The following is a 9221-nucleotide window of genomic DNA, read 5'->3' as shown; positions in this document are numbered from 1 at the left end:
TTCCTTCTTCAAATCTTGAGCTATTCAAACCATTCAAATATCAAAATGTTCAGCTTTTTAAGGACAATACTGCTTGTATTTTTCTCATTTCAATCTTTTATACTTTTGAAAATATTAAGCTTTTAATGCAAAATTTTTCCCATTCATCCTTATGGGGATTTTTTTTAAATTTCATTCTGCTATAACTTCAGCATACGTTCAGCTATTCAAACCATTCAAATATTCAAATGTTCAGCTTTTCCAGCTCCTTCAACCCTCTTCTTTTCGACTTTTCAACTTTTCAACTTTTTCAGCTATTCAGCTTTTTCCGACAATAATTTAACATTGAATCAAATGGGAAAAGCTTCAAATCCTCTTCAAAACTCATCGACTTTCAACCTCTTCTTGTCCCTCATACGTTGAGCGAGAGACACCATTCAAACTTTAAATGAATCACAAAAACTTGAACTATTAACCTTGTATTCAGTTTTTAAAAATCTTGTACGGTTTTGAAATGATCGCAGTTTTAGTTTGAAGGATTTTAAGCCCGTCTTCTGAGTTTATAATGGGTGTGTATTGCGTGAGCTAGAGTGCGTGACATCATCAACTGCCGCACCCCAGAGTGAGGAGCAGCTCCGAAAACGGGATTTTTTTTTGCTTCAGCTTGATTTGGATCCCACATCTTGTACTTGACATGGACAATATAGGCATATAAATGTAGGAAATCTTGTTGGGTTTCAGCTAATGATCTCATTTCAGCTGTAGGACTTGCAGTTTTGGATTTAGAAGCCCGGGAGCGACATGCACTCCTGAAAGTTCCCCATAAGCCGCAATGTTAATTTTGAGCCAAAATTTCTGGAGGATCGCAGACGGTACATGTTTTGTCTCTCGCGCCTGTGCCCTCATTATGCACTCTACAGAAATAAAAATAACATGGGTGCGTTCAGCAATGTCTCCTGTTACTCAACATATAGCATGTTTTGGCGATAACTATTACAGTTTTCTCAAGAATCGCAGGAGTTTGGCAGGCATTCACCCATTCATTCCTTATGGGGACATTTTCGTCTGTGTTTCTGCTCCTGCTGCAGCATGTCTGCAGCCATTTTAACCTCTTTCTGCCTTTAACTTCTCACCTGTCAGCCTTTTTCACCTTTTTAACCTCTTTCTGCCCTCTTACTCTGGAACTTTTTGGCCTTTTCAGTCTTTTTTTCACCTTTTTAAGCTCATTCCGCCCTCTTACTCCACAGCCTTTCATATGTTATCACCATTTTAACCTCTTCCAGGCCTCTTACTCTACAGATTTTCATATTCTTTTCAACTTTTTAACATCTTCCAACCCTCTTACTCTGCATCTTTTTACCTTTTCATCCTTTTCTCACCTATTTGAGCTCATGCACCCTTAAACTTCTTTACCTTGTCATCCTTCTTTCACCTTTTTAACCTCTTCCAACCCTCTTACTCTACATCTCTTTACCTGTTCATCCTTTTCTCACCTATTTGAGCTCTTACACCCTTGAACTTTTTCACCTTTTCTTCCTTTTTTCACCTTTTTAACCTCTTCCAGCCCTCTTAATCTACAGATTTTAATATTCTTGTCACCTTTTTAACCTCTTCCAGCCCTCTTACTCTACAGATTTTGATATTCTTATCACCTTTTTAACCTCTTCCAACCCTCTTACTCTACATCTTTTTACCTGTTCATCCTTTTCTCACATATTTGAGCTCTTACACCCTTAAACCTTTTCACCTTTTCATACCTTTTTCAGCTTTTTAACCTCTTCAGGCCCTCTTACTCTACAGCTTTTCATATATTATCACCATTTTAACCTCTTCCAGCCCTCTTAATCTACAGATTTTCATATTCTTTTCAACTTTTTAACCTCTTCTAGCCCTCTTACTCTACATCTTTTTACCTTTTCATCCTTTTTTCACCTTTTTAACCTCTTCCAGCCCTCTTACTCTACAGCTTTTCATCCTCTGTTCACCTTTCTAACCTCTTCCAGCCCTCTTACTCTACAGCTTTTCATATGTTTTCACCTTTTTAACCTCTTCCAGCCCTCTTAATCTACAGATTTTCATATTCTTTTCACCTTTTTAACCTCTTCCAACCCTCTTACTCTACATCTTTTTACATTTTCATCCTTTTCTCAAATATTTGAGCTCTTTCACCTTTAAACTTTTTCACATTTTCATCCTTTTTTCACCTATTTAACATCTTCCAGCCCTCTTACTCTACAGATTTTCATATTCTTTTCAACTTTTTAACATCTTCCAACCCTCTTACTCCGCATCTTTTTACCTTTTCATCCTTTTCTCACCTATTTGAGCTCATGCACCCTTAAACTTCTTTACCTTTTCATCCTTCTTTCACCTTTTAAACCTCTTCCAGCCCTGTTACTCCACAGCTTTTCATATGTTATCACCATTTTAACCTCTTCCAGCCCTCTTAATCTACAGATTTTAATATTCTTGTCACCTTTTTAACCTCTTCCAACCCTCTTACTCCACATCTTTTTACCTGTTCATCCTTTTCTCACCTATTTGAGCTCATGCACCCTTAAACTTCTTTACCTTTTCATCCTTCTTTCACCTTTTAAACCTCTTCCAGCCCTGTTACTCCACAGCTTTTCATATGTTATCACCATTTTAACCTCTTCCAGCCCTCTTAATCTACAGATTTTCATATTCTTTTCACCTTTTTAACCTCTTCAAGCCCTCTTACTCTGCAGCTTTTCATATGTTATCACCTTTTTAACCTCTTCTAGCCCTCTTACTCTACATCTTTTTACCTTTTCATCCTTTTTTCACCTTTTTAACCTCTTCCAGCCCTCTTACTCTTCAGCTTTTCATATGTTTTCACCTTTTTAACCTCTTCCAGCACTCTTACTCTACTGCTTTTCATCCTTTATTCACCTTTTTAACCTCTTCTGGCCCTCTTAATCCACAGATTTTCATATTCTTTTCACCTTTTTACCCTCTTCCAACCCTCTTACTCTACATCTTTTTACATTTTCATCCTTTTCTCACATATTTGACCTCTTTCACCTTCAAACTTTTTTACATTTTCATCCTTTTTTCACCTTTTTAACCTCTTCCAGCCCTCTTAATCTACAGCTTTTCATATGTTTTCACCTTTTTAACCTCTTCCAGCACTCTTACTCTACTGCTTTTCATCCTTAATTCACCTTTTTAACCTCTTCCAGCCCTCTTACTCTACAGCTTTTCATATGTTTTCACCTTTTTAACCTCTTCCAGTCCTCTTACTCTTCAGCTTTTCATCCTTTTTCACCTTTTTAAACTTTTTCGGTCCTCGTCAGCCTTCAACTTTTCACCTTTTTTGCCTTCTTTCACCTTTTTAAGCTCTTTCAGCCCTGTTACTCTACAGCTTTTTAGTCTTTTTAGATATTCATGTTTCTGCCTTTTCAACTCCTTCAAGAATACAACTTCATGTTCAGCTAGAGAAACTGTTCAGCTATCAAAATGTTCAACTTTGTTAGCCCATTAAACCTATTGCTTTTAAGCCTTTCTGCCTTACCAGCTATTGGAAAAGCTTTTTCTGCAAAATCCCAACCATTCAGCCTATAGTTGTATGCATTTCCGGCAGTACTTTCAGCAGATTTCGCTTCAGTCTTCAGCATTCACACTGTATTTTCGTAGGAAATGCAAATGTTTCTAGTCATAATGATACCTTCCTGGTCAGAAATTTCAGACCTTAACTCCTTCCGCATTTTTCAACGGATTTACTCCATTCAAACACAGAATATTCGCCTCAATTGGGAATCGACCGCGTCTATTTTTCTAATTGATGTCATTCATAATTTCCGAGATATTTGACGTTTTTCAGCCATTTTTTTCCCATTCAATCAGATCATGGAATCTTAAAAAATCTTCAATTTTCACACTTTTTCAAGCATTTTCAAAGCTAATCTAATCATTCATATGTCCACATTAAAGCTCCATTCAAACTGTTAAACGTCCACAAAGATTAGGATTTTCTCCCCTGAATTCAGCTTTGTCACAGCATTCATACTTTTTGCAGAGTCGCACTTCAAACATTGGAAACCTTTCAGCCACTTTGAGATTTTTGCATTGGTGTGTATGGGGTGGAATGCTCACAGCCAGAGTGCAGGGGCCAACTGACAGAGTGAGCAGGAGCTGCAATTTATTCAGAAAATCTCGTCTTCAACTCGCCACCATTTCCACAATGTTCACTCCAGCAGAAAAATGAAAACAACAGATTGTAGGTACACTCGTGCTGGTGCCTACAGACCAACTGCTGCATAGAGTCCCATTGAAATGAGAGGAAAAATATCTAGATTCAGACAAACTCATTCACTTTTCTAAACTGCTCAACAAGACACATTTCTGACCACAGACACACAAAAAATTCACAGAATGCTCAAAAGACTCTCATAGTTTCGACCATATCATTATTTTAGTGATAGCAGTTACTGTTTTGCAGAGAGAAGTATGATAATGTGAGGTGAGCCTCAGCTGAAATCACTGTTAAATCAGCTCTCACAGTCCGTTACCAGGACCAGCCTGGTTACCATCATCGTGGCAACCGAGATCAACTGAGCCAACACAGGGAGACAGATTTATCAATGAGTCAGTTTGAAAGACACAAACACACACACACACACACACACACACACAATGCAGTCAGATATGCATGTTTCAGCATGCACACATGTACAGACAAACACACACACACACACACCTACACACACATATAAAGCCATGCTTTAACACACACTCACATGCACACAAACGCACAGGCACACACACATAAAGCCATGCTCAAGCACACACTCACATGCACACAAACGCACACACACACACACACACACACACATATAAAGCCATGCTTAAGCACACACTCACATGCACACAAATGTGCACACACACACACACACACACACACACACACACACATATAAAGCCATGCCTAAGCACACACTCACATACACACAAACGAACACGCACACACACAGTATATTTCCCAACATTTAAACTATATTTAATGATTATCTTTTTTCATTCATTCAAGCCAGGAACTCCATTCAAATATTTAATTGTTTTAATCATCGATTTATCGATATTTATTGAATTCCTCAGTCAGATTCAGAGTATTTGATTCATTCTCACTGTAACATCTCTTCATACTCCATCTGCTGCTTTTTAACACAGATTTAAGCTAGCATTGCAGTTTGTCTCAAACCTTATATTCTATTTTTAATGCTTCATTCTCACCAAACTATTAGGAAGCTTCATTCTCTTCAGATGAGACTTCAATAAATTAAAGCAAACAATTCAGTTTGGCCTTAGTTTTTCAACCAATTCTACATTATTTTAAACCCAGGAACTGTGTTTAAATTTATTTAAATATTCCCAATCATCGACACATCGAGATTTATTGAATTTTTCAGTCTGATTCAGAGTCTTTGACTCATTCTCACTGTAACACCTCTTCAAACTGTATATATTTTATTGCTTCGTTCTCACCCAACTATTACAAAATTCATTCTCTTCAGACGAGACTTCAGATGAATTAAAGCTACCAATTCAGTTTGGCTTCAGTTTTTTAACAAATTCTACCTTATTTCACAGTTTTAAGATATTGGGGACAATATTCAAAGTTTTCACAGCCAGCAATCTGCATTTGGCTTCAGCTGGTCAACAGGGAGCATTCACAACCGCAAGTTCTTCAGAACTTGCCTTTTCTAGTTATGTTATGTAAGCCAGCTTGTATGATCCTTGCAAGATAGCAAGTCAGCTGGCCTTGTATTGATGGCAAAATTTTTAAATAGATTATATTATATATGTATGTATATATATATATATATATATATATATATATATATATATATATATATATATATATATTATATATAGTATATATATATATATATATATATATATATATATATATATATATATATATATATATATATATGTATATATATATATATATATATATATATATGTATATATATATATATATATATATATATATATATATATAGACGCCATGGGCCAGCAGAGATTGTCCGGCCTTGCCATGATGTCTATAGAACGGAGGATGCTTCAGAAAATTAAGTCATATGAAAGCTTCTATGACAGAGTCATCGCGGAGTTTACCAAGAAGGCCCGTAGGATGGAATTAATCTATAAATAAGGTAGGACATTTATTGAGTGCGTTTGTACTGTAACTGGCATTGTCAAAACTCATTCATTAGCCTATATGATTTTGCTAGTTCATTGTTTTTTTATTGGAAAATGTGTCAACGTCTTCATTAATTAGGTCTATATAATTTGCTGTGCTGTCCGTGGTACTGAAATCCTCACTCGCTGCTGCTGCGCTGAGACGCTTTTCCTCTCTTTTCTTCGCTCCGCTTGAGCGCGGCTGAACCTGGCTTGAGGCCACTTCATGGGTGAAATCCAGTTCCGAATACTGTAAATTCCAACATGTTGTTGGTAACTTTGTAGGCATGTGATTGTGTCATTTGATTGACCACATTGTGTGGGCGCATCAAGCGTCATGTCAGTGCTTAATATTTCTGCTTTCATTTAGCCTACATACACTGTAAATTCCAACACATATTGTTGTTGGTAACATGGGGCAAGTGTGAGTGTGAGAGTGTTAAAATCGAGTTGATATAGTAGTTAAAAACCATATTATATTTTTTATTAATAAATAAATACCCCCCTTACGGGCGCACATGGTATTGACACTTCAGCATGACCACAGTAAAAGGTCACCGCTTGCCACTGATATATATATATATATATATATAGTATATAGTATATATATATATATATATATATATATATATATATATGTATATATATATATATATATATATATATATATATAAAATATATTTTATTTTATTTTTTTATTTCAGGAATGTTCTGCCCCCCCCCGGCGGATACCACCCCGCCAACAAAAACACCTAGGGGAAACGCTGTAGTGAGCCGCGGAAAAACTGCAGAAAAAGTGTGGGTGTTGAACCGTCTCATAACCATCTCAAGCTCATGAAATAATTTGGGTTGCACATAAATTGACAGGGTCGGTCGGAAACCGGAACCAAACAAAACATTTTTTTAGGCCCCAGCATGAATAGCAGTCTTCCACAAAGCTTTTTGTGATGTCATAGGGTGCTTGGCTTTCTCAGTCTTCAAGTGCCCCCATGTATGTTCAGTGGGGTTGAGGTCAGGTGACTGTGGAGAAAGTTATTTCAGCCAGGACTCCTTTGTCTTCTTTGGTCTTCAAACAGTTATTGAAAAGCTCTGCAGTATGTTGTGTTAAAGTCACATTTACTCTAAATTAAATGAATATGATATTATTATTGTTTTATGGATTATCAATGTCAATGGTGTTGGAAGTAAAAGCACACAATTTCTCTGACAGGGAAGATTTTTCTTGAGTGTTTCATTCCTACTGCAACAACAGGTGTGAGTTGAGCTGCTCACACTGTGGTGTGTGCTGGCTGTGTGTGATTCATTGCTATGTCCTTCTCCATTGCCTGCTGCGACTGTTGTGGGCTGTTCCACTTACTTCTTCACTAACCAATTGGCTTAAGCAGTAGTTTTGCAAATAGTTCTTGTTGACTACAGAAGAGATATAGAAGGCATCCAGTCAGGAAACATCATAAACTGGCATAGTTCTTGCACTGCACACTGTGGTTTGTGCTGGCTATGTGTGATTCAGTGGTGTTGCAGCCGTTTTAAGTATTGCCCTGTCAGAAGCACTCATAAACCACAGCCATTATGACACATCCTGCTGTGACGCATTAGGTCAGCATTACCAAAAGTGTATGTGCGTGTGTGTGTGAGTCATTGTATTTGTGTCTATGTAAATGCTGGGTGGAAAAGCACACTGAAAGGTTTGACTCTTTTTTCCTGATCTATTTATGGCTACTCTATTTGATACGACTGAAGTCTGTCCACACTCAACAAATATCCACATACGTTCTGAGCACTTGCAGTTTTGTCCGGACTCAAAATAGCCAAATGTAAATTCTTATTTACCCAATTCCATTCAGAACTGCTGTTCAAGGGCCAGGTCAAAAAAAATCAGACAGGGGCGGGCATGTGTGGTATATTTAAGATTGCCATTTTTGTCTGGGTAAGAGTCCAAACACAAAGATATTATCTTTACTTAAATAAGAAACAAAGCCAAGAGTGAAATGTTTTTGTTTGAAAAAGTGGTAATAGACAGCAGCAGATATGGCAGACAGTTGCTCCTTCAAGTTTCACTACTTCTTGTTTTTCTTATAATCTGTTATGTCTTTGCTTTTATTACTGACGATTGCATTACTTATGACAGAAGTACCTTCATCAGCTTCAGAAAAGGAAAAGGAACAAGATAGTTGGAACCAGCCAGACCAAATATCACCACATCTGCACTGAGGTTACATAGCTTGGCCATTAGGCTATTCCAGTACCCTGCTTACCTTTGGCTCATGTCCCATCACAGGGAAACAATGGCTGAAATAATTGCTGTATTGTGTTCAAAACACACAACTCTATGTTTATTTCATGATGATTAGTGTTAAACATTCATTATTTTTGTAAATATTGCTATGTCCCTCTCCATTGCCTGTTGTGACTGTTCCACTTACTTTTTCACTAACCAGTTAGCTTAAGCTGTAGTTTTGCAAGTAGTTCTTGTTTACTACTGAAGAGATATAGAAAGCATCCAGACAGGAAACATAATAAAGTGGCATGGTTCTTGCACTGCCCAGGACAGGAAGGCTTTACAGCGGGTTATTAAAACCGCCCAGAACATAATTGGTACCATCTACAGAGAATTTTCTTCATCACCCGAGCCACAGCCTGTTCATTCTGCTGCCATACAGAAGTATCCCATATCAATAAGGCGGTCGTTTTAAGTTGTGAGTGTGTATTTTTTAGGGATGTCCAGATCAGGTTTTTTGATCTGTCTGAGTCATTTAATTTTGAGTATCTGCCGATACCGAGTCCCGATCAGATACTTCTATAACACATTGAAAAAATGAAGAGAAGCGAAGAAATAGATCCAGGATGTCCCTTATTTTTTATTTTATTCACCTTATTTTATGATTTAACACTTATCATAGGTGTGATTGGCAAAGGACAAAAAAGCAGGAAAATATACAGCTCCACCATGTCTCTCTTTGCATTTATTTTGTCCCGTAGTTGGCTTCAGCTAAGAAAGAAATAGTTTGCCCCACACATCCAACCTCTTGAGCATTAGA

The sequence above is a fragment of the Sparus aurata genome, unplaced genomic scaffold (genome assembly GCF_900880675.1).
Source record: "Sparus aurata unplaced genomic scaffold, fSpaAur1.1, whole genome shotgun sequence".
Taxonomy (NCBI): Eukaryota; Metazoa; Chordata; class Actinopteri; order Spariformes; family Sparidae; genus Sparus; species Sparus aurata.
The sequence above is the reverse complement of the archived record's forward strand: the minus strand, read 5'-3'. Positions refer to the sequence as shown.